At 37.4% G+C, this 26988-nt stretch overlaps 2 long non-coding RNA genes across 5 annotated transcripts in view; one reads left to right on the top strand and one right to left on the bottom strand.

The window, feature by feature from the left end:
• Positions 1-20765, top strand: part of LOC105465325 (uncharacterized) — an 80373-nt gene extending 59608 nt beyond the window's left edge. The window contains exons 3-6 of one of the 2 annotated variants that reach the window (XR_011611933.1): positions 6347-6462; positions 7769-7830; positions 13420-13606; positions 20603-20765. This is a non-coding gene — a long non-coding RNA (uncharacterized lncRNA). Of the gene's footprint in view, positions 1-6346; positions 6463-7768; positions 7831-13419; positions 13607-13994; positions 14124-20602 lie in introns of those variants that run through there. The other variant, XR_977483.2, reaches the window with a different exon arrangement.
• Positions 10329-26988, bottom strand: part of LOC139357908 (uncharacterized) — a 55373-nt gene continuing 38713 nt past the window's right edge. For all 3 annotated transcript variants that reach the window (XR_011611934.1, XR_011611936.1, XR_011611935.1), the window contains one exon: positions 10329-11139. This is a non-coding gene — a long non-coding RNA (uncharacterized lncRNA). The remainder of the gene's footprint in view (positions 11140-26988) is intronic.

The following is a 26988-nucleotide window of genomic DNA, read 5'->3' as shown; positions in this document are numbered from 1 at the left end:
ATTTTTCCATATGATCACTTTTTTTTAAATGTGAGGGGCCCACTTTTCTCTTCTATATATTCTTTTTTCTTTGACACCCTATTCCACTAATGGTTTTATTCTTGAAAGGAACTGAAAAATATTCTTGATTTTTTTTGATGATCACAGTCCTGGGCTGTGATCCTGGAGAAAAAAGAAACGCCCAAAGTGAGCCCAAAGATTGCTCTACTGTTCTGCCTGGGGTGTTTTGCTACCACTGACCCAGCAAAGGGCCAGAGTGTCTCCCAGAACTAAAGTAGTAGAGAAAGAAGTTCTTAAATGTGGAAGGGGCTGTAATTTGCAAGATAGGACACTGAAGAAGATAAGCTATGCAGAGTGGGAGTGGGAACAGAAGTGTGCAGGGATAGTCACTGCAGGTACTTAGCTGGGACTGAGTTTGGCACTTCAAAGGTGGAACTCCATGAGGCATTGCAAAGATGCCTGCTAAGGATCCGAGAGCTAGAAGGTGAGGATGAAGGTTGTATAGTTCTGGAGATTGTTGGAATTAAAAAAAAAAAAAAAAGTGAAACCATATGATCACTTCAATAAATTATAAAAGCTCTCAGCAAACTAAAAATGAAAGAAAATTTTCTTAACATTATAAGTGTGCAAATAAAAAGCCTACTGCTAGAATTATATTTCATAGTGACTGAACCCCCTTCTACTAATATTTGAAAGACAGGGGTCCTATCCACTCTAACAATTTCTGTTAAACATTTTACTACAAGTCCTAGCCTTTTCAAGGAAATGGTCAAAAAACAAAAGGTAAAAGGCATACAGTTTAAAAGAGAAGTAAAACCATTATTATTTGAAAATAACATGTTTGTTTACATGGAAAGCCTTAAGGAATCTACAGAAAACTAATATGTGGATTTACTAAGATCACAGGACACAAAATCAATGTATAAAATCAATGTATAAAATCAATTATGCTTCTAAGAACTAGCAACAAACAATAAGAAATACATTTTAGAAAAAAAACTCTTTACATCAAAAATATATTTTAGAAATTAATAAAATATGACCAAAATATCTATATGGAAAACTAATAAATGTGGCTGAAAGAAATTAAAGAAGAATTAAAACAGCATTGAAAGACTCAGTACTGCTGAGATATCTATTCTCCTTAAATTGATATATAGATTCAATGCAATCAGTCTCAAAACTCCAGGAGGATTTCTTGAAGAAAAGACACACTGATTCTATAATTTATGTAAAAATTCAAGAATATAGGATAGTCAAATAATCTTTAAAAAGAGAAATAAAGTTGGAGGACTCCCACTGTCTGAATTCAAGATTTACTATAAAGCTACCATAATCAAGACTGTGTGGTGGTGACATTAGAATAGACAATTGTAAGAATAGAATAAAGCATCTAGAAATAGACCTCCTGTTCAAATGATTTTCAGCAAAGGCACCAACTAAATTCAATAAGGAAAGGAAAGTCTTTTGAACAAATGGTGATTTGACAACTGAGTAAATATATAAGGGAAAAAATAAGTCTCAATTCCTACTCTCAGCATACACAGAAAATAATCTGAGATATAATATCTACATAAACAGGAAACTCAGACCATAAAGTTGTTAGAAGAAAACACAGTAGAACATCTTTCTGACCTTGGAGTAGATAATTTATCTAAAGAGGACATGATACATACTGTCCGTAAACAAATTGGACTTCATAAAAAATTTAAAAACTCTGCTCATCAAAATATATTGTTAAGTAATTTGATACACAAACTACAAAATGAAAGACAACATTTGCACTACATTTATACGTATGTGTCTTATATATATCCAGAATATATATGAAGCCCTGAAAAAGGCAAAAAAAAAAAAAATTAAGTGAAAGAATTGAGCGGACAATTTTTAAAAAAGAACGTATGTGAATGACCAACAAGCACATGATAAGATACTAAACATCACTGCTCATTAGGGAAATACAAATTAAAACTTCAATGAGATACAACTTCACAATCACTAAATGCCTAAGATTTTTTTAAGACTGATAATACCAAATGTTTGCTAGACTTTGGAGTGACTAGAATTCCTACACATTGCTGCAAAGAGCACATTGGAAAACTCTTTGGCAAGTTCTTCTAAAGTTAACCATACATCAATCCTCTGACTCAGCAATTCCAATCTTAGGTACATATGCAAGAGATATGAAAACTTACTTCTACAAGAAAGACATGTATAAGAAGATTTGTGGTTCTCTTACTCATTATAGCCAAAACATTGGAAGCAGTCTAAATGAACATTAAGAGAGAATGGATAAACAAATTTGATGATATATTCAACAATAAACAAACAATAGACTATTGCCTTTGAGTGGTGGAGGGTGACTAGACTGAGGATAGGAGGGAACTTTTAGCAGTCATTGAAATGTTCTGTATCTTGATTGGGATATTGGTTATATAGGTGCATGTATTTGTCAAAATCTACCATATTATATACCTAACGTATAGATTTCATTGTATGTAAGCTTTACTGCAACAAAAATTATGAGGAAACATTTGTATGAGAAAACTACAGTTAGTCCTTAGCACTGAAGGAAGAAGGCTACTGACTATTAGAAAATGTGATGGTAAAAATGCTAATAAATTTATCTCCCCTGAGAAATCCAACATGGCCAAAGATAGCACTAGAAATAATGGTGAGTGATACACTCTATAGTAAGGTAATACAATTCAATGTTTTTTCTTATTGAAATCTCAGATTATTGAATCTGTTTATTTTATTGTTGCTCTAAAATGAAAAAGACATTACATTTTTAATTGTTTAATTAGTTTTATGCCTCTTAAAGTATAAATCTTGGCAACAAATATACTACTTTTCAAATATCTATCTGGAGGAACATTTATTCAATAAAATTGAAAGGCCACAAGGGCAGAGAGAATGGAGAATTTGAATCAAAGTAACAATATGATCTTAATTATAATGATGAGATTAAATTACCACATGGAATGTTTTTGATAAACATAACTCATCTGATTACCACTTCAATTAGCCAAAATTCCCTGCATTCATATTTAGCATTTATAATATTTAACAAAACAATTTACAATTGAAAAAATAGTATTTCATGTCCAGAATGGTGGAAAGGGAGTAAATTAGTTTCTTTAGAGATAGCATAATGATACTCTCATTTATAACCAATACCTTAAAATAATAATAAACATTAATTACTATTTAACAAATGATTGTTGAAGATCTGCCATATTCTGGGAACAGTGCAATGTCTGGAAATATCAAGGTGATAGTAAGAAAGTCACAATCTAGGCCACAGCTCTGAATGGAGATGTTCATTATAAATAATATAAGTACTTTAATAAATCTGTGTTTGAAGATTTATTAAGTTGATTTGATTTTTTTAATTTAGAAACGTTTGTAGAAAAACATTCAAAGGAAAGCAATTAAAAATTGCCAATAAATATTCATGAATATATTTATATTCTAGTATCTACCGAGAAATTGAAAACAAAGTGTTCAAATATAGTGAGGTTAAATGAGTCTTGATACAGCCATACCATGGAATAAACAATACATAGGTTACAAACGTTCCTGACTTGGACTTTGGGCAAGACGTTTTTATCTTTTTCTACATCTCAGTTTTCCCATTCAAATAAAGCACAAAATATCTTCCTAACCTATACTGCAGGATTATTAGAATGGTTAAAAACTACAGAGTAAACATAAGTACCTAAAAAAGTGAAATATTTAAAAAAACCCACTATTTGAATAAAATTAGAAATTAGTAAGTGAATGTCACTTCGTCTTTATCACAAATGTCTACGTTCCTAGACTTAAAAATAAACCTATTGCTTTTGTGAATAGGAAACTGGTAAAAACAATATAGGAAAAGAGCCAATTCTAATCCTGTGGGTTTCTCCTATGCTGACTGAAGTTTCAAACGGAAAAGGTTTTCATAAGCATTTTCAGTTCACCACCATATAGATGCATGAAGTGGGGAGATATGTTATCCATTGCCCTCGTTTATACATAATGATACTACATTTTTCTCATGAGGACACTTCAGATTCCATTTTCATTATCACACCCTTCATAATTCTTGTTTGAGCTCATATTTTGAAAACAGTGAATATACAAGTCTATTTCAACTTTACTTTAGTTTATGGGAAAAAGCACCCAAAGAAGCATAGATGCATAACATACAGTACTTCCATACTTCTCTCCCCACAACTCTGGTTACTTCTTTTTTTTATTATTTTTTTTTTATTTTTTTTTTTATTATTTTTTTTTTTTTTGAGACGGAGTCTCGCTCTGTCGCCCAGGCTGGAGTGCAGTGGCCGGATCTCAGCTCACTGCAAGCTCCGCCTCCCGGGTTCACGCCATTCTCCTGCCTCAGCCTCCCGAGTAGCTGGGACTACAGGCGCCCGCCACCTCACCCGGCTAGTTTTTTGTATTTTTTTAGTAGAGACGGGGTTTCACCGTGTTCGCCAGGATGGTCTCGATCTCCTGACCTCGTGATCCGCCCGTCTCGGCCTCCCAAAGTGCTGGGATTACAGGCTTGAGCCACCGCGCCCGGCGTGGTTACTTCTTAATAAAATAGCAGAAGTGGGATTTATTCAGTCTTCAGATGGCAGAAAAATGAAAAGAAGATTCTTAGGTAAAAGTGAGTTCTCCACTGCAGTCAGAATGGCCATTTCATTAAACAAAGTCTTTGTTTCCCAACTCTTCTTTAAACCTTTGCCTATCATTGCTAGTATTGTGCCATGCTGCTACATGCAACTGGGGTCTCCCTTTTCCAGCTGATTATCAAATGTCTTAGACTGTTTCGTGCTGCTGTAACAGAATATCACAAACTGGGTAATTTATAGCAAACAGAAATGTATTGGCTCACAGTTCAAGGGGCCACCATCTGGCAAGGGCCATTCTTGCTGCATCATTACATGGCATAAGGAATCACATAATGGACGGTCAGAGAACCAGAGAGAGCAAGAGGGGGACAAACTTATTGTTTTATAAAGGCACAATTCCCAACCATGAGTGGAGCCCTCATGATCCAAACACCTTTTAAATGTCCCACATTTTAATACTGTTACAATGGCGATTAAGTTTCAGCATGATGATGAAGGGGGCAACCATTCAACACAGGGGAGATTACTTGTGTTAGTCAATGAGTGAAATGTTCTCAACTATAAAAGACAAACCTAAGTAAAGAAAAAAGATGTCCAGCAAGGTCTGCTTAGTATTCCTTAAAATAATGTTATGTGATAATTATATGTTATCATACCCAGTCAGTGAGTCCAGACATTCATCTAAGAAGAGTGCACCTTCCACCCCCACCTTAGATGAGGCTGACAGAGAAGTTTGTCTCCAATCAAGCTTTACAAATTCAGCCAGGTTCACTGCTGTTTTTGCTCTTTTATACCCAGATGATTGATAGAAATGGCATCCAATGTCCGCTTTTCCCTTCCTTTCTGGGGGTCTAAAAGATGGGCTTTTACTGTTTTCTTTTCTTTTCGAGAAGGAATCTCACTGTGTCGCCCAAGCTGGAGTGCAGTGGTGCAATCTCGGTTCACCGCAAGCTCCTCCTCCCAGGTTCAAGGATTCTTCTCCCTCAGCCTCCCGAGTAGGTGGGACTACAGGCGCATGCCACACACCCGGCTAATTTTTTGTATTTTTAATAGAGACGGGGTTTCACTATGTTAGCCAGTATGGTCTCGATCTCCTGACCTCCGGATTTGTCCACTTTGGCCTCCCAAAGTGCTGGGATTATAGGCATGAGCCACGGCACCCAGCCCTTTTACTATTTTCTAATAGAAATATTATAAAGTAGCAAACAAATAGCAAATAAAAATTCTCACTGAATACAAAATGTAGACAAAAGGCAATCTCTTCTTTTATCTCAATCTTTGTTGTGGCTCAAGAAATTATTTCTTGGGAAAAGAACAGTCTAAGCTTTGCTTTGTCAGTTAAACAAATCTGTACAATCCCCAACATAAAGCAAGCATTGGAACAGAGTAAATCAGAGAAAGTATCCTGGGCTTGCTACTAAAGGATTTTCTGAGTCTCTTAACCCATTAGATTCACATGACCTACAGTTATGACAGCATGTTCTGTCACCCAAAGAGAAATTACAGATACTTCAGGCTCAGTGCTGCAATCTAGAAGATTGAATGTGAATACTTTCAAAACTCTGCCACCGTCAATTAAATAGTAGCATCTACCTATGTTTTTCTGCAAAGGCCATGGTCTTGGAAATACTCAATTTCTTCTTCTTCCTCAGTCCACAAGTCCAATTAATCACCAGGTTCTTTAGCTTTTTTATTATGAACATATTTTAAATCCATCTATTCCTCAGGTGCTGCCTCTGCCATTATCCTTGTTCAGGCTCTGATTATTACCCTGGCTGTTGAGATAAAGGATCCTTTGTCTAACGTCAACGTCCTCTAAACCACTCTCCAGGCAATCACCAAGGTAAGCTGCCAGCCAGAGACTTATACCATACACAGTGGAGACCTACCAGTGTATCCAGATTTCTCTCAGAACAAGGTTCATGTGCCTCATCATGATATAAAAAAACCACCTGCGAAGCACAGGCAGGAATCTGGGGTCGCAGAGACTGCATTCTATTTTCAGTTCTGCTGCTCGGTTGGGGAAGATTCTTTTCTGTCCCAGGCCCAGGTAGAGTAGGCAATCTCTGTCTCATAGGCTTGATATGAAGGTTTAGTTGAATAATGAATTCATGGCATTTTTCCACAGTAGCCAAATACAGAGTAAACTTTCTAGAAATATTCATTACTACTTTTATTATTATTAATACTTGGATAAAATAATTCGTGTGCCTGGCCATCAGAGAAATGCAAATCAAAACCACAATGAGATACCATCTCACACCAGTTAGAATGGCGATCATTAAAAAGTCAGGAAACAACAGGTGCTGGAGAGGATGTGGAGAAATAGGAACACTTTTACACTGTTGGTGGGATTGTAAACTAGTTCAACCACTATGGAAAACAGTATGGCGATTCCTCAAGGACCTAGAACTAGATGTACCATATGACCCAGCCATCCCATTACTGGGTATATACCCAAAGGATTATAAATCATGCTGCTATAAAGACACATGCACACGTATGTTTATTGCGGCACTATTCACAATAGCAAAGACTTGGAATCAACCCAAATGTCCATCAGTGACAGACTGGATTAAGAAAATGTGGCACATATACACCATGGAATACTATGCAGCCATAAAAAAGGATGAGTTTGTGTCCTTTGTAGGGACATGGATGCAGCTGGAAACCATCATTCTTAGCAAACTATCACTAGAACAGAAAATCAAACACCGCATGTTCTCACTCATAGGTGGGAACTGAACAATGAGGTCACTTGGACTCGGGAAGGGGAACATCACACACCGGGGCCTATCATGGGGAGGGGGGAGGGGGGAGGGATTGCATTGGGAGTTATACCTGATGTAAATGACGAGTTGATGGGTGCTGACGAGTTGATGGCTGCAGCACACCAACATGGCACAAGTATACATATGTAACAAACCTGCACGTTATACACATGTACCCTAGAACTCAAAGTATAATAATAATAATAATAATAATACAAAATTAACTGGGGAAAAAAAAAAGAAATATAGGATAGTAAAACTTTTAACTTAAAAAAAAAAAGTTCGTGTGCAGTTACTGTAATTGTTTACCGATCATTAATTTTTTCATTGCTTTCTCTCCTTATTCAAGGAACTTACACGCTATTTTTTTCTTCCTAGCCTGCACTAGGCCACCAGGCATCCCTTATGGTCATAACTTCATGTCGACTCCCTCTAAGCAGGTAAGGTGGTCAAAAGAACTATCTGGCCAGTCTCTCTGACATGGCTCTGTGGCCTCAAGAAAATGTATGTGAACGAAGCTCCAAGAAACATGGAAGAGTGTCCCCAATAGTTTTTTTTGTTGTTGTTATTTGTTTTTGTTTTTGTTTTTTTTTTTTTGAGACAGAGTCTTGCTCTGTCACCCAGACTGGAATGCAGTGGCTCAATCTTGGCTCACAGCGAGCTCTGCCTCCTGCATTCATGCCATTCTTCCATCTCAGCCTCCCAAGTAGCTGGGACTACAGGCGCCTGCCACCACGCCTGGCTAAATTTTTGTATGTTTAGTGGAGATGGGGTTTCACCGTCTTAGCCAGGGTGGTCTCGATCTGCTGACCTCGTGATTTGCCCACCTTGGCCTCCCAAAGTGCTGGGATTACAGGCGTGAGATATCGCGCCTGGCAGATAGTCTTAAACTAAATTTCATGTGAGCTAGTAGAGGGGAGGCCAGAAGAAAAAGATTTTGCAGGGATTATGGGGCAGCAAGAAGCTCACTCTGCTTTCTGTCTGCATCCTTAAAAGCTGGCAACACCTAACACCTGGTAAACAGTTGACCACAGCATGGAGGGAAATAAGTGTTTATTGTATGTGGTCAATAGTTATTGACTGTAATATAACTGACATGGGTTATTTGCAGGTGGTGGTATTTAAAATAATCATAGAACTGGACCCTGGCCCTGAGACAGTTAATTTCCTAGAGATCTGATATGGTTTGGCTGTGTCCCCACCCAAATCTCATCTTGAATTGCAGTTCCCATAATCCCCACATGTCATGAGAGGGAGCTGGTGAGAGGTAATTTAATCATGGGGGCAGCTACCCCCATGCTGCTGTCCTTTTGATAGTGAGTGAGTTCTCATGAGATCTGATGGTTTTATAAGGGGATTTTCCCCCTTTTGCTCAGCACTTCTCCTTCCTGCCATCATGTGAAGAAGGACATGTTTGCTTCCCTTTCTGCCATGATTGTAAGTTTCCTGAAGTCTCCTCAGTCATGCTGAACTGTGAGTCAATTAAACCTCTTTTCTTTATAAAATAGCCAGTCTGGGACAGTCCTTTATAACACCATGAGAATAGACTAATACAGGGCCCTTACCTTTAATTCTCATTAATCATTTAATTAGATATTTCACTCTTAGTATCCACATCTTTCTCTGGAGCTCAGTCATCATAGATAATAGAACATTGAGGTAAAAACTGCCACCAGGGAACAGGTGTTCCCATATTCCTAAATCACACTTACTTGGGACAAGATGAGCTTCCAAAAAAAGATTGCTATTTTAATGATGCTCATCACAGTCATGACTGGCTCAGGGCTTTCAAATCTCCTCCCTCAACTGCAGCAAATTTAGAAAGCCTGCATTTTTTAAAGCATTCTAAAAGATTCAACAGTTTTCCCCATGTAATCAGAGACACTAATTATCAAGCTTATTTCAGATAAAGTAGTAGTTAATGCCAATTTATCAAGACGGGAAATGAATCTGATTTTATTTCTATTGCAACTGCCCAAAGGCAGGTGGCTTAAGGCAAGTATATTTAGTTTAATGAGACTCTAGGGGATAAACAATCTAAGTTTGAGCACCCTCATTATGCATCAGCAAATACAGTGACCTGCCTGCTGCAGGAATTCAATTTATATTTACATAAAACACGGCTGTAGCTAGTCCACTGATAGAAGCATAAGATATTAGACTTCCCCTCCCTCAGATGGAATTTGTGCATTCCTGCTCAAATACTTGTATCTTAAACTTATTTGGGAAGTAATTTCTTATGGTCTAAATGCTTTTATCTTGACCCGTTTTAAGCCTATTTCCAAAACTTTTATTTTCTAATTTTCAGGTACAGTAAAAAGTCTAAAGCAACTTTTTGTCCTTTATTCATTAACATTTTCTCACTGTAAAACTATCAAGGATTTACCATCTTGCAGATTCATGGTTGCTCAATTCAGAGCTCCAAGTTTCCTAGGACAGGTGCACACAAAGAAAACAATAACCCATAATTCTAGTGTCCAGAAGTAAACATTGGTAATATTTTAATGGGTTGGTCATCTATAGTTCTTTGGGCTTAAACCAGTAGACTGAGATTAGTCAAGGAGAAAAGATGATAATTAATAAAGACACATGAGACACATTATTGATGCTGTGTCTAGAAGGAGAGATGTGGCTAGGCATGGTGGCTCGTGCTTGTAATCCCAGCACTTTGGGAGGCCGAGGTGTATGGATCATTTGAGGTCAGGAGTTCGAGACCAGCCTGGCCAACATGATGAAACCCCATCTCTACTAAAAAAAAAAAAATACAAAAATTAGCCAGGAGTAGTGGTGTGTGCCTGCAGTCCCAGCTACTCGGGAGGCTGAGACCAGAAAATTCCTTGAACCTGGGAGGCAGAGGTTGCAGTGAGCCAACATTGCACTACTACACTCCAGCCTGGGTGACAGAGCCAGAATCCATCTCAAAATAATAGTAATAATAATAATAAATAAATAAAAGGAGAGATGTCATGACTAGCTTCCTGGAACTGAATTTGGGGCCAAAGTCCTGCATGCTTAGTACCTCCCTTTGCCATACCTACCCTGATTTCTGATATACCACAATGGTTCAGCAGAACACGGATGGGAAAACACTACAAGAAAACATTCAGTCAAAATACTATACGTAGATAAATGATAGACAGGCCAAAGGTGGAGTGAGGTGGCAAGAGAAAAAGAAATACAAGGGGAATGAATTTTAGAATTATAGTTCTATTCTCAGGCATATGGATTTATTTCACATCCTCATCCCCTTGAAGTTAAGAACAGCCAAGCAATTTCCTTTGACCAGTCAAGTGATGAGTAGTTATTTTTCTTTGCATTTATCTGGGTAAGTTTAAGGGTAAGTGTGAATATGCCATGCACCTCTTTTCTGCTGACCGTAAATACTCCCAATGTGAGTTGCCCACCAGTCTGGATGCAGCAGTAAAGACAATGCAAAGGCGAGTCCCCGGCTGACCTGTGATGCGTATGTGGTATGAGTGGGAAATAAAGCTTTTCTCATGTCGACCATTAAGGTTGTTTATTATCACAGCATAACCTCATCTATCTTTGCTGATATCAAAAGTGGAGTACGACTCAACCAAAAGCTCTTACATTTGGGTCACTGCATTACAGCTCAGGGATTTGTAGTAAGAAAACGAATACTGCAGGCTGAGAAGATGATTGACCAGGATACCGCAGGGATGGAACATTTGATAAACTGTCTTCTGTAGCTTCTTGGAAGGCAGAGCGTGTTCCTGACAAACTTGTATCTTTAGAAGCAAAGGATAGAAAATGTTAGTAGTTTGTGTGCCGGTTAGGGCAGGCTCTATGTGGAAAGATAACATAAGCAACAGATAATTTCAGAAAATAATTTATCAGTTTGTAAGAAGAGAATTAATGACAACTTAGCGTTTACTAATTCAGAGATCTATGACGTTCAAAGAGGCAAGTACTTCTCAACCCAAAACTGTCTGGGATAGGGGGAGGCTGAGAATGTTTTTGAGGCAGAAATCCTATTAAAAGTCAGGGTCAAGTCAAGGTTGTGGCCACTACACCTCATTCTTATCTCCCAACTTATTAAGTTCACCCAATGTAATGGTCTAACAAAGAATGTGTGACACCAGTAAATCTTCTGGATTTGACAGAGTCGTTAAGAGAGGAGTGATTATGAGAAGCGTACTTTCTGAAGTATAACAAACTCAATGTAACTACAATTAAGTCACAAAACAGATCACTGAAAGTGAGAATGCAGAGATGCATTGCACATTTATAAGATGTGTGTCTGAAAAATACTGTGGATATATCAGTGGGGTTTCTAGATCGAAAGGAACCAACCACCTTTAGACATGAGAAACAGACTATCCACTTTACTCGGAGATCCTAAACTTTGTGCTAAATAGTGTGAAGGAATGGTACATTTAAGTTCTGCCTTTTTGGGAGAAAACTGATACACAGCAGAGCAGAAACCCCAGATGACCTCACATGGATATATAGTGATGCATGAAATCAGCTCCGGTGATTTTAAAACCCCGAGGCTTGTTGTAGTTGTTGTTGTTTTAAACCACAGAATAGCCCAACTCATTCTAACTAATACAGAAATACACGTAAACATTTCTCAAAGTTAGAATATGAAAGGTGTGTTTTTACCTCATTTGCATTTTCTGCTTTTGAAATGAGCATATATTATTCATGTAATAAAATAAAAAGTTTAAAAATAATTGCTTTTATAACAACATTAAATATAAAACAGAATTAAAATGGATATAAGAAGTTGACAGAAATAAATTATTCAGTAAATAGTACTGGAATAATAGTTAATGAGTTGGAAGCAAAATAAAAAAAGAAGAAATAATAAAACCTTACCTCTCACCTACATGAAATAAATCCTTAAGTCCTGATATCAACCCAAGTACCTTCACTGTTATTTCTGTTACTCACTGAAATTTGGGTAATGCTAATGACAAAAGATAATATAGCTCTTGCATTAAGCAGAGTGTTGTTCTCAGTGCCTGACATCTATTAACTCATTAATCCCAAGAACACTGTGTGGTAAGTTGTCACTATTATTATTCCTGTTTCATATATAAGAAAATGGAGAAACCAGAGAGGTTAAATAAATTACCCAAAATCACATAGCCAGAAAGTGAAAAATGAAAACTGGCTCCAGGCTCTATAATGTTAACTACTATGATATCTAAATTGTCATTCAAGATCATTTAAGTTAATGATTCATTAAGATAATTTTCACTTGAAAATAATGTCCTATTTTAAAAAGTATTTGAGGATACTCTTCTATAACATTTTGCTTTTATTTACTATTTTAATAAGGAAAATAGAAAAATGAATATGATGATAATAATGAAAAGAAGCATATGAATTTAATACACTTGAGAAAAATATGGGAATCATTAGATACAGCAAATTGTTAAATCCAAATCCTCAACTGGAGGCAAATTGGACTGTTGAATTTAAGCCAACCATCTGTGTGTTCAAGTATAAAGAAAAACAACAGAATGAAAGAACATCTTGAAAATGCAAGAAACATTTTATTGTTGGTTGGATCTCAAAAGAGAGATGTTAAAACTTCTGGAAAGATGGCAGAGGACATACAAATTTACCTTATTCCTTCCCTGAAACATGCAAAATTAACAAAAGGATTCAAAAGAAGGGAAGGAGGAATAAAACTAAGGAATGGCTACAACATATATAAACTTGAAAAATCTATGTAGAACTGAACTATATCTGTGTCTGGCAAAACCTCTGATTGAAGTGTCAGACCTCCCAGATTTCTATCTGATGGCCAACTGTGTGGCAGAGCCTCTCCTTATTGTAGCCTTTTATGTCCTTGATTACCAGCTCCCCTCTCCCTCTCACACACAGAGCTCTCTAGTTCTACCTGGCCTCCTACGTGCTACTGCCTGCTACGGAAACATCTGCTACTGTTTGAATACCCTTCCAGTTCAGCCACAGCTGCTTCTAATTTATGTAGCTGCCCGTGTCCAGAGTTTTTCAGCACACACTCCATTCAATTCTTCCTCCATCCCTTCCAGGTATGACTTTCTGCTCTGCTAGAAGAAATACTTGTTACAGTGCAGAGATCTCTCCAGAAACATCAGCCACTGTCAGAAATAACATTCTCCATTTTGTCTACTTGTCCACCATCACACCCTGCAAACTACAGCTTGTGCATACAATGCAGAATCTTACTTCCAAGATGCCAAACTCCTTTCTTGGCAGGTGAGTTAATAATAGTAATAACAATAGCAACAATGTTAATCGAGGTAATTTTGGCCCTGGACTCCATTGATTAGGAATAGATGCATACTGGGCTCCAGACCCTCTGAATCATATATCCACAGTGTTATTGTCCCTACTGGTTAACAGGACCATGTGCAGCATATCAGGAAGAAATTACCCAAGTGTTTTTTATTTGTATAACAGCCTCCTCAGATTCCAGAAATGATAGAAACTCTTCCCTATTTCCAATATTTCCTACACGAGAATTGAGGCAGGGAGAGGGGTAGGGAGAATGAAAGTCTCTAGTACTCAGCTACCTTATTTACTGGAAGATTTCACTATGCTTGGTTGATTTTAATACTAAATATACATTTTTTTCTTTATCTAGATACAAATAAATCAAGAGCTACATATACTCTAACAATCATTCCAATGGTATCTACTTTTCTCAGACATCAGTCTTCTACTTGTAACATTTCTAAAATTTGTCACTTTGTAAGAATAAATTGCTCTCCAAAGGCCAAATAAACCAGAAAAAGGACTCCTCAAAGCTGTTGGCCTTTCAACATTAAATTCATTAAGCTTGGATGTCAGAGGCTTTTGGAGGCTTGTTTTTTAATAACATTATTGAATTTAAAATATTCCCTGAGCACATTCATGTTAATTATAGGAAACACAGGGGTGGAAAAAAATGCCATATTAAGGATCTGCAAAATATTTACATTATAATAGACAGATGTGAATGAATATTTAAATAATACCTGAGCTTTTCAGATCTCTGATACTGGGCACCATGGTGAGGTTGCAAAGACAGCTGCCACTTAATTTTCCACTGTGGTCAGTTCTTTGTGTGACAAAAAAATTCTGTCATTTTTTCTGTACCCTGTAAACTGCTTAACAAAATCTGATTTGTCATGTTGAGGTAATCACATTAAAAAAAATGATATTAGAATTTTCTCTTAGGATTCACATTTAATATATACTGTACTTTTTTTTTTTTTTTTTTTTTGAGATAGGGTCTCGCTCTGTCACCCAGGCTGGAGTGCAGTGGAGCGATCTTGGATCACTGCAAGCTCCGCCTCCCAGGTACACCCATTCTCCTGCCTCAGCCTCCCAAGTAGCTAGGACTACAGGCCCCTGCCACCACACCCGGCTAATTTTTTGTATTTTTAGTAGAGACAGGGTTTCAGCGTGTTAGCCAGGATGGTCTCGATCTCCTGACCTCGTGATCCACCCGCCTCAGCCTCCCAAAGTGCTGGGATTACAGGCGTGAGTCACTGTGCCTGGCCTATACTTTCTATTTCCTCTTTAGAAAGTCTCCATTTCTATTCCTTCTCCCCATTTCCCCATTTCTATTAATTAGCTACCATTTGGCATAGAGCTGTTAAAACACAAATACGTCTAGAAAACACTTTTTTCCTTTTTTTTGAGACGGAGTCTAGCTCTGTTGCCAGGCTGGAATGCAGGAGTGCAGTGGCGCGATCTCGGCTCACTGCAACCTCTGCCTTGCACCAGGTTCAAGTGATTCCCTGCGTCAGCCTCCCAAGTAGCTAGGATTACAGGCACATGCTGCCACGCCCAGCTAATTTTTGTAATTTTAGCAGAGACGGGGTTACACCATGTTGGCCAGGATGGTCTCAATCTCTTGACCTTGTGATTCGGCCGCCTTGGCCTCCCAAAGTGCTGGGATTACAGGTGTGACCACCGTGCCCGGCCTACAAATCACTTCTAAATGTGCTTTCTTCAGTTAAAATGTTTCCAAACATTACTGTGGACCCCTGCCCCAGTAAACCACTGGACACAAACGGGAATCAGGTTATCGTTTCCTCATTTCATCTGGTGTGGTTAATGCTTATGCAGAAGGGGACTGGTGATTTCAGAGAGTTCAAAGGTGAAATCTGTGTGGTAGCAAATAAACGATTGGTCCCAGTTGTGACATTTACTATTAGGATTATCTACTTCAAAATGTGTACCTAGCATATTAAAATGCAGAAAATTAGTAAGATATAGAAGTTCTCTGTTTTGCACACAGAATAGCCATTAATATCTTTTGGGAACATTAGCATAGACCTTGGTGTTTTTCAGGCTTTTTCAAATAATAATGTGTTGAGGGTTTTTTGAAATCCTCAGGAGGTAAAGCAGCATATAAATTGAAGTTGTTATTATCAAAGGCCCATTTTCATTTCAGACCAGTTTGTCAGGGACCATTGTTCTAATTTACATATGGCCAAAAGCTGCAGATCTACGCAGTGCTGTCTGTTGTTGCTCCCTCTGTGGTTAGTTTCACAGTGAGAAAATTTCTGTGGTTGGATTTATCACTGGAGTTGAAAGGCTAATGATATCGACCGAATGGGATAAGAGGAATTTCATCTGATGCATGGTAATAAAAATGAGTTCCTATTTTATCTGATACTGTATTGGAAATAAGAAACTTACATGTAAAAAAAATACTTTAAAAGAAGCAGAGAGAAAAAGAAAGAATAAAGAAGATTTAGTGGGGCTTCCAGATATTCACTCTTCAAAGGATTACAATTTGTGTATTTGACTTTCTTAAAAAATAAAAAGTCAAAATATCAAAGCTGATTATAAATACATTCTACTATTTTATTAAGGTCATACTAGTTCTGTCCAAAAATTGTAATAATTATTTTCAATTCTTCTAAAGAGGTCATCTTACTAATTTATTGAGGAAACTGGTATGGCCCTGATAGATTTTTAAACTTTTAAAATATTTTTAGAGGAAGTAAAGGTAAGATTAATAAATAAATCTTAACATTTATATTTTTAACCACCCTTTGGAGTTCTCTGAACCCCTTCATTCCAGATATATTTGCATGCAGTAAATATTCATAGGAAGCCTCTCTTCTGGGTAGACGTCTCTCCTTATGAGTGGTACATAAATTACCCCAGAAGGAATTGAAATAGGATGTGGAAATATAAAACAGATGCCTACCCAATCAAAACAGCTGTGAAAAGACAGAATGACTATAAGACCCTCAGGATACATCTGTAACCACATCAACTGACAAGCGGCAATCAGAATGTAGCCTGGTAAATATAGACACATTGCAAACACCTTTGGTCTTCTTTTGCTGTCTTACACTTTTTATATTTTGGGTTTCTTTGTTTGTTTCTCTTCTCTGTTTTTATTTATTGCTCTAAATTTCCTTGAACTGAATACATTTACACACAAACAAAGCAGAATAGAAAATACAACACCTTTTCCGTAATGACAGATATATACTAATTTATCCTATTATGGTCTACACCCAATTTTTAAATATTAAAAATTTTGAAGACTTACTTTTTCCACTTACAATTATTAAAATAGTAAAAGAAGTATTTTAGAGAAAAGAAAACTTATGTAGGTCAGAAATTTGAATCTATGTATAAATCTGGAGGACAGTACACTAAGTGAAATAAGCAAATTACAGAAGAATAAATACTGCATGATTCCACTTATATGAGGTAAATAAAATAGTCAAACTCATAGAAACAGAAAGTAGAAAGGTGGTTGCCAGGGGCTGGGGGCATGGGGAAATGGAGAATTTCTGCTCAACAGATAGAAAGTTTCAGTTATGGATGATGAATACATTGCAGAAATATGCGGTAAAGCATTGTGCCTAGAGTTAATAATACTGTACTGTACACTGAAAAAGTTGTTAAGGGGGTTTATATTTCATGTTAAGTGTTTTTACCACAAAAAAAAAATAGAGAAGAAACTTGGATGCGCATAAAAGATGTTAGAAAAAGCATAAATGAAGGTAAAACAGAATCTCTTTTATTTCTTATTCTTAATTTTTCTAATGGATAACAGTTTGTTCAAAATAGCAATAGCAACAGTGTATTTGGTAATTATAATTTATGGATAAGGAATGACAGCAGTGGTAACAAGCAATGGAAGAGAGGAATTGGGGATACACTGTTATAAGGTAACTTCACTTCCTATGAAGTGGTGTGGTGTTATTTGAAAACGGAGTAAGATTAGTTGTAAATGTATAGTGCAAAGTCTAGGACAACTAAAAAATTACAAAAATATAGTTGATATGCTAAGAGAGGGGAGTAAATGGAATCATATAAAATGCTCAATGGAAACCAGAGAAGGAAGAAAAAGAGTGGGAGACAAAATAACAAACAAAGAACAAGGACAAAAAATAGAAATGAGTTGCAAATATATGTGGCCTGAGTCCAGTGTATTCAAAAGATCACAGAGGGACTATTGGAGAGGTAGCCATATGGCAGAAAAATTCACCTTTCTGTACAGTGCCCCTCCCACTCAACTCTGTATGAGTATCTGGAATTCACCAGAGCAGATTCCCTACATTATATTTTATTGAATTAACAGCCCTGAGTGTCACAGACAGCCACTAGGTGCAGAATAAAGAGGTAGCTCTAGAGTCTATATGATCAATCACCTCACCTGCCTTGCCATACACAGTGAGAAGATATGTTCTACCTCCATTTTTTAGTTAAAAATTAATAATAAGTTCTCATCTTATTAAAAAGTCAATTTTCAGTTTTCCTCATTTCTTCATAACTGTGTTGCTTGTATTTGGACAATTTGACATAAATCTAAATAAAGCTCCTGCATTGGATTGCTTGCTTTGCCTCTCAAGTGTAAATCTATAAGCTTCCCCTCTATTTTGTTTCCTAGCAATTTATTTGCTGAGAAAGTCAGGTTCATATGTCCTTATCAAGATTTTCATATGCTGGCTTTTGTTGCTCACAACTTCATGTTATTTTAAAATATGTTCCTCTGTGATATGGTTTGGCTCTGTGTCCTCACTCAAATCTCACCTTGAATTATAATAATCCCCATGGGTCAAGAGCGAGGCCAGGGGGAGATAATTGTATCATGGGGGCAGTTTCTCCCATGCTATTCATGCTATTTGTGATAGTGAGTTCTCACGAGAGCTGATGGTTTTATAAGGGGCTTCCCCCTTCACTCGCTCTCATTCTTCTCCTTCCTGCTGCCATGTGAAGAAGGATGTATTCGCTTCCCCTTCCACCATGACTATAAGTTTCCTGAGGTCTCCTCAGCCCTGTGGAACTGTGAGTCAAATAAACCTCTTTCCTTTATAAATTACCCAGTCTCAAGTATTTCTTCATAGCAGTGTGAGAATGGACTAATACAGTCTGTCTCCCTTATTCTGTATAAACTGGTAGTTAGATCAAGAAGCAGGATCAGATTAAGGTTCTACTTCTTTTGACAAGACCCTTTTATAGTTTTTCATAAAAAGTATGTCTTATCCACCTCCTTTGTTCCCCTTTCTCTGGGCACTGAGGTATCTTTGCTCATTTACCATACTTTGGGTTTATGCTGTTCTTTACCCTAAAAGGGAGACTTCCTTCCTGGTCTTAGAGCATCTACCCAAAGCCAAAAGTTCCTGTTCCCAAATATACCCCTTCTCATTGCCCATTCAGGACAGATAATAACTGTACATCATGACTCAAATTTGGTACATTCAGAAGCTGAGAGCTATGTGTCGTCGTCGTCTTTTTTTTTTTTTTTTTTGAGACGGAGTCTCACTCTGTCACCCAGGCTGGAGTGCAGTGGTGCAATCTTGGCTCACTGAAAGCTATGCCTCCCGGATTCATGCCATTCTCCTGCCTCAGCCTCCCGAGTAGCTGGGACTACAGGCACCCCCCACCATGCCTGGCGAATTTTTTGTATTTTTTAGTAGAGATGGTGTTTTGCTGTGTTAGCCATGATGTTCTCAATCTCCTGACCTCATGATGTGCCTGCCTTAGCCTCCCAAAGTGTTGGGATTACAGGCGTGAGCCACCACGCCCAGTCTGTGTGTCTTCTAATATTAAGATCCTGGAGTCCTAGAAGCCTAGAAATTCTGTGATATTTTGAACTATCCTTAAAGTAAGAATGATATCAAAATGTGGGTTCATTTGGGTTCTTTTCTAATATCACCTTTATAGATGCATCACACATTGCAGGGGTGAGGCAGTAGTGGTTATGAAAATTGAATGGGGCTGTAACCAAACAGCCAGAGCAGTTTAATCTCAACTCTTCTACTTTCTTACTGTCTGTGTGACCTTGGAAAAGTCACTTAACTTTTCTGAGTCTTATTTGCCTTATCTGTAAAATGGGTAGTGGCATTATATTCTCAGAATTGTTTTAGTTGCACAGCATATTGATTAAAGCATGAAGAACACTTAAAGCTGTAGAGCAAAATATATGTTCATTAGTTAGTATCCCTAAACGACATACCATATAACAATAGTAGGTTAGCATAAAGGAGATCCAGCTCACATGAGGTGTGAGAGAGGAAAAGGATTGGACATTCTTTAGCATGCACCAAACACTTCACATACAGGAAGAAAAATAATATTTCATGCAATGTGCATATTTGATGTTTTTTACTAACTACCCTAACTAAAATCAGATTCAGATATTACTAAACTCTTGTACAGAATACTTCAATATGCTTTCTCTCATTTAAGTCTCAGAAAAATTCCTTAAGGTTATTGTTATCTCATTACCAAAAAAGAAAACTAAAATGCAGAAAACTAATATGAAACTTGCCTGATGTTAGTTTTTAGTTCTCTCTTAGAAAAGACTATGTTGATTACTGAGATTCCTTTGTCACAACTACAAGAGGAAAAGTTAGTGGTAGGCCAAGATTATAGAAATAGCAATGAAAATTGTTGTCTTTATTATTAAAGAAAAAATATTGAATAAGCTGGTCTTCAAAAATCACCAATTATGATATGCTGAAAAAAGATATAATAAGATTAGGCAGAGGTGATGAGGTAACATGGGAACAGTATTAGGTACTTGACTACTCCACAGGAAAGGTTAATAGAAAAGTAATTGCTAGATGTAAGCCCTCTGGTTACTTGTCTACATGCAATTTAAATCAACAAACAGTTTTAAATTTCTATGAATTCCTTTAATACTCATCCATTTCACTTATTTGGCACTTACCTTGTGCCGCATTGCATTATTAATCAACTACAAATGTTCATCTTTCATCTCTAAAGCACATGGGGCCCTCCAACGAGCCAGCCTCTTTTCCGCTCAGAGGACTAACTCCTCAGGAAACACCTGGCTTGAATCTGCTCCTTCCCCAGGGACACTGCCTCTCAGAAACCTCAACATGATCAACCAACAATGTTTCTGAATCCACACAGTCTTCTTCTGGCCCTTCAAGATTCACCCTAGCTGTGCAGCAAAAGAAGGAGAAGGTGAGTTACCTTAGTGAGGCAGCTAAGTGTCAGATGCAGTCTATTCTTCAATATTACAATAAATAAAAGAAACCCTGAGTCTCCTATTAGGGGTCCTAATAAGGACCCTAAGATGCAAGTTGGTGACTCTTCTGCTACTTCATGATGAGTGGACATTGAACATTTCTTTTAGAGCTCTTTGTCTCTTGATCTATCCTCCTCTCTCTGGTAAGCACAGTGTTCTCCCCCATCAAGCTTCCTGATCAGTGAGGACTGAGCTCTAAAAACAACACAGTCCTAAGAGATCCATCTATCTCTGGAAGAGCCACCCACGTCATCTAAGCTACCATTGCCACTACTGCTACCCCATAGATTTTTACCATCCCTTCTTAGGATGAAGGCCTCTATAAAGTATGTCCCTGGGGTTTCATAACAGGCTTTTGATGATTCAGGACAAGAAGAAATTCACCCTGAATCAATCCTGACAACAGAAAACTTGTTCTGTGTATGCGCCCTGCATGGGATAAAAATGGTCTGGCCTGGCTAGAATAATCTGTTCATTCCAATCTAGTTTATTAGTCTCCAGAGCCCTTGAGCCCAAGAAATGTCTGGAAATTAAATAATGATCTAGTAATCCACAAGATAGTGAACACAAAGTATACTGTGATATCTCAAGAAGCTGCCATGAGGCAATGGTTAGTGATATTCACAAAAACAAAGGAACAGATAAACACACATCTCTAGAAAGAAATCAATGTAAAGCATTGAAAATGCAGAAGTCATGGCTTAAAAGTGGTAGTAGTGGCTGTCGCAGTGGCTCACGCCTGTAATCACAGCACTTTGGGAGGCTGAGGCAGGAGGATTGCTTGAGGTCAGGAGTTCGAGACCAGCCTGGCCAACATGGTGAAACCCTGTCTCTACTAAAAATACAAAAATTTAGCCGGGTGTTCTGGTACATGGCTGTAGTCCTAGATAATCAGGAGGCAGAGGTAGGAGAATCGTTTGAACCTGGAAGGTGGAGGTTGCAGTGAGCCGAGATCACACCAGTGCACTCCAGCCTGGGTGACAGAGCGAGACTGTTTCAAAAAAAAAAAAAACAAAAAAAAAAAGTGGTAGTTGTAAGTAATCTAGTAAACTTAACAGTTGAGTCAACTTAACTATTTTAATAAGGCTGTCAAAGTAAATTAAGAGATAAAATATCATAGAAAAGTGTATGAATAAGGACCAGTGTGGAGAATTTTTTTTAAATTAGAATATACTCCTATTGAAGGCTGGGCTTTTGATGCTGAGATGGAGATGAGCTCATAGGAAGATCATGAAGGAGTGCTCTTGGGATCAATAACCATGGAAGAGAAATTAAAAAAGCAAGATTTGAAAGAGAAAGATGTGGAGTTCTAATGCAGTCACCATGAAAGCCCCAGATGACCCTACCAGGTGTTCTGAAGCAGGGATGGGCTCCTGGATTTCTTGGTCGTTGCAGGGAGGGCACTGGGCCTTCACTTCCTTTCCACATTGATGGGCCACTGGACATACTCACCCTAGGGAGAGGGCATGTCTGTGGGTGAAGCAGCTCTCATCAGCCAAGGCGAAGAGGGCTGAGAGCTCAGCACCGCTGCTGGCCGTACCCTCAGTCCCTCCTGCCTGAAGGGTGATCAGGGCAGCTTGTCACAGCATTTACCAAAGCACTCTTTACAACTCTACAGATAAATTTACCATTTCAGAGCTAATTTTTAAATAATATATAAAATTATCAAAATTCACTTAAACATGGAAAGCCTAAAAGATATTGTACCCCATTAAGCATTTTAATAAAAAGTTGACAAAATCTCCCCCAAACCTTGCAATGAACTGAGATTTTAGTGGTGAGTTGTCTTGAGACTGTGAAAAATAAACAATAAAATTGTAAACCAAACTTATTTATAAATACACTTGCCAAAATGTAAAACATGGACTAACATAACCCAGCCCTGTGCTATAATGACATCATGCCCAAATACAGTTTATTTAAGATATAGGGTATAACACAATAGGATGTATGATTATCTTGATAGATGTCCCTAAAAGGGCATTTAATGTGTATGTGTGTGTGTGGGTGTGTGGGTGTGTGTGTGATTGATTCCTCATTTAAAAAAAAAAATGTTTAGTAAGCTATGATCCAAAGGACGTATTTTAAAACATACTAAGGCTTATTAATCTCAACAGAATAGTTGGCATCATACTTCAAAAATGTGAGCTGCTTTAGGATATTCCTAATTAAGGTGAAAAAAGAAAGATAGATGCCTGTTTTCTCTGCAATTAGTCAACATTGTTTCCTAAGTGCCTGCTAATGCAAATAGCTTTCATCAACCAGCTCCCAACTCAGGCTTCCAGACCAGTTCTTAATCTGACAAAATCAACAGAAAATAGAGTTCTAATCTCAATACTCTGTAATACCACAACAAATAACACTCATACTAATATCTTTGCTCTGAATTGAGTCTCACTTCTGTGACCTGGTATTTTGTCTTTATTTCATTGCCTTTATCTGTATTTCTTACTTGTATCTTTACCTGTTTTCTGTTTTCTAGAGTTAGTTTCTTTCTAGAACAGTTTAGTTCCAAAGATATTTGACCCATCCCTTGTGAAGATATTTGTTCAGGTGGCAGGAGCTACTTTACTTAGCCTGCTTAGTATTTTTGCATAATTGAAAATGAAATCAATTAGAAGGTTCAGCCTAGGAAAACCAAAGACTTATCTGGCTTGTTCACTGCAGTATTGCCAGTGCCTAATAAAGAAAGAAACAGAAGACACCTCATAAATATTTGTTGAATGCATAATAGTCAAATCTCAATTTTAAATCAGTATGTGGTCATGTTTAAAATAATACTAATATGAGTGCTGCCAAGTTTAGACATGCTAGGCAAAACAATAAAGACGGAGAGCAAGAAGAATTGCTGTTGGCAGTGCTATCAAAGGGCTCAGTGAACTCATGTGAGTTCTGATATCATCAGGCTTTGGGTATGTAATATAAAGGTATCTGGAGGACATTGGTGGTATGGAAGATAGAGCAAATGGGACAAAGAAACTTGGTATATGGGTAATTAAAATATGTGTTGGTATTTGGTATTAAAAAAAAAAAAAAACTTATTTTTCCACTGATAACTCCACAGAGTTTTTGAAAAGTTCTTGTTTTCCAGAGTCTTGGATTCAGGTCCTAGCACATCATTAAAAATTGATATTATTCAAGTTACTATGCCCTCTTCCTACTTGAGATGTTTCTCATTTTTAAAATCAGAGTGCCATCCTCAATGTGACTGGGATCTCTGTAAGCTCCGGTGTTTACTTATTCTGTAACACTGTAAGGAGTTGAGGCTTTATTTTCAATAACAAAGACAATGCTCCTCAGGCACAAGAAATGCCCTGGGATGTCTATCCTGGTTAATGGAACATCAAAATACATGGGGTAATTCTGGCCACTATTGATGAGACATATGCTGGCTCAATCTGGCCCATGGTGTCATCTGCCAGGCAGAGCAGTTATTGAAGATTTCTGCTGAGCAAATAATGCTTGGAAATAGCTGAACTTGACCTGAAAGTGGCACAAATATGTCTGGAATGTAGAGTCAGGTGACATCCAAGCCAGTTAAGTATTTATTTGTATTGACCAGATTAAATAGAATTCAGTTCCCTCCTGGAGACAAAGACACAAATCCTGTCCACTATTGGAGGTTCAGTTCTAAAGGACGGGGACAAGAAGGTGTGATAGAGGCCAGAACACAAAAAGGAAAAATAGAGCCTTTCAGATAATCTGTAATCAAAGTGAAAAGACCAGAATGAAAAAATAACAAATGAAAAACAAACAAACAAAAAAACTAGGCTTAGTAAGACCAAGGTTTTCAGAAGCCTGGCGCTTCTGAATAAGGTTTGTTGTGATCTTGGGAATACAGTCCCACAGATGACATATTTGTCCCTATGGAGAAGGAAAAAAAAAACTATTTGTAAGAAGTTCTAAATTCTGAAAGTATAACAGTCCAAGTTATATGGCCCTGGGGACTCTCCCATACTGCCCATTTAATAAAGATATAAAGAAGGAAATTTTCTTTATAGTTTAATAAGTAACGGCTTGGGTGTCAAAGCCATAGTGTCCACACACCACGCAGCTGGTTACATAGGAATTGTCCAAAGAAGCTTGCCAAAAATGGAGATTTCTGGGTTCTTAGTCCCAGAAATACTAATAGGAACAGAGGCACAAAAGTCTACAGTAAATAACAAACAAAAAAACAAAAACAAATAAACATCTGTGGTGATTAAACGCCGAGTGGTACAAAGACCACATTTTGAGAAACAGTGCTCTGATACCTTGATATTCACTGTGTGGCCACAGACCGGCAGCGTCACATTGAGAGGTTATTAAGAGGGAAAAAATCTCAAGCCCCACCCGAGACCAGCTGAATCAGAATCTACGTTTAGCAGAATCCCTGTATGAGACACAGGCAAATTAAAATTTCAAACTCATTCTAAAATTTCAGAAGTTGTGCTTAATTTCAGGAAGCAGTAACTCTGAGGTGTACAATGTAGCTACAATGTGCACCTTAACAGCTAGTACCAAGCCTCTAGTAATAGTAGAAAAAAATCTCCAGCAACTAGCATGCCTAACTTATGCAGACAGGAATGGTGGAACTGATGCATGTGCTTATGAAGATTTTGGGGATTATAAACAAGTAACTTGGGGATAGGAACAGGACTGTATCTTCAAAAAGATGGAAGCTTAGAATTGTTGAAAACAACAATTTTTGAATACAAAATACATTTTTGTATTCACAGGCTTTTTAAGGCTAGAACATTTACATTGTAGTACATAAAGATTAAAACTGGCATTAGAAATTTAGGGGTTCCTATATGTGATGACTTTTCTGTTTCTGTTCCTTAAATTTGAAAACGAATACATGATATAAAAGGTTTCTTTAAACGAAAAAAATTAAAAAATCAGTATTCTATTTCCTGAATACTAAGGATGATTGTCCTCTGTATGCCTGACTTCAGTTGAAAAAATCTGGCATATTCACTGATGTGGGCCCTTATTACCACCAAATCATGACCAGCTGTCCTCCATTTACTTATTTAAACACTGTCTCTTGTTTGTGGCTGCTGAGGTTATTTACAGAGTCTGTCATTTTCTGTGACTTTTCATTATCTGCCTAATTCTTTTTTTACAAAAAAAGAAGTGCTGCCAGGAATTGAGTCATGCCAGATGCATCCATCTATCCCTCATGTTTTAGAGTAACCAAGACTCTGGGCTACATTTTATCTATCTATCCATCCATCCATCCATCCATCCATCCATCCATCCATCCATCCATCCATCTATCCCAATTTCCTTTTTTTGTTATTTTTCTTTCCTCATTTTCCCTTTCCATCTATTTCAATTCATCTAAATCCCTCTTTTCTCTTCCCCTAGTATTGACTTTTTAATGTATCATTTACATATTTTAGCAAGACACACAAATCAATTCAATTGGAATCAATTAAAAAGATACTAAAAGTTAGTATCTTCTGTGCAAAGTGACAAAATTAGCACCTGGCAAATATAGGCATTTTACAAATGTTGGGTATTCACCAAATATTTTTGATAGATGATTACATGGATTGCATATTGCTATGAAAAGTATAGGATATAAACTATAATGCAGAGTTTTTGTTCATAATTGAGTTAGGGACAATGACAAAGAAGCTGCCTAAGCTGAGAATGGCTAAGTGGTTTGGAGGAATGCAAACTGTGGCTTGTTCACCAAAGTGATTCGCTTTGCATTTTGCCTTGAATGGGCGCATCAGGGCACAATACTCTTATTCAGACAAGAACAAGTTCACTTGTTATTTGTCTCCAGAACCAGCTACATAATTTGCTGGGCTCAATGCCAGTTGATAACATAAAATTCTTTTAGAAATTATAAAGAATACCAAGATGGTGATAGCAGAGTGAGATCCTCCTGAGTGTGGGCACCAGTCACACACCCATAAAGCCATGGTAATCACAGTACCCAGAGCCAAAAGTGCTTTTCGGATTGTTTGGCTCTGCTGCTAGTTTGAAAACAAAACCTTTAGCAAATACATATTCCATTTTCTTTTTGTTAACATAGAACCATCCCTTAGAGCGTATCCATTATTTACCTCTGGTAGAACAAAGGCAATACATGAAAAGGGAAATAGTAGAATGTCAGAACTTA

This window comes from Macaca nemestrina, chromosome 13, assembly GCF_043159975.1.
Source record: "Macaca nemestrina isolate mMacNem1 chromosome 13, mMacNem.hap1, whole genome shotgun sequence".
Classification (NCBI taxonomy): Eukaryota; Metazoa; Chordata; class Mammalia; order Primates; family Cercopithecidae; genus Macaca; species Macaca nemestrina.
The sequence above is the reverse complement of the archived record's forward strand: the minus strand, read 5'-3'. Positions and strand labels throughout refer to the sequence as shown.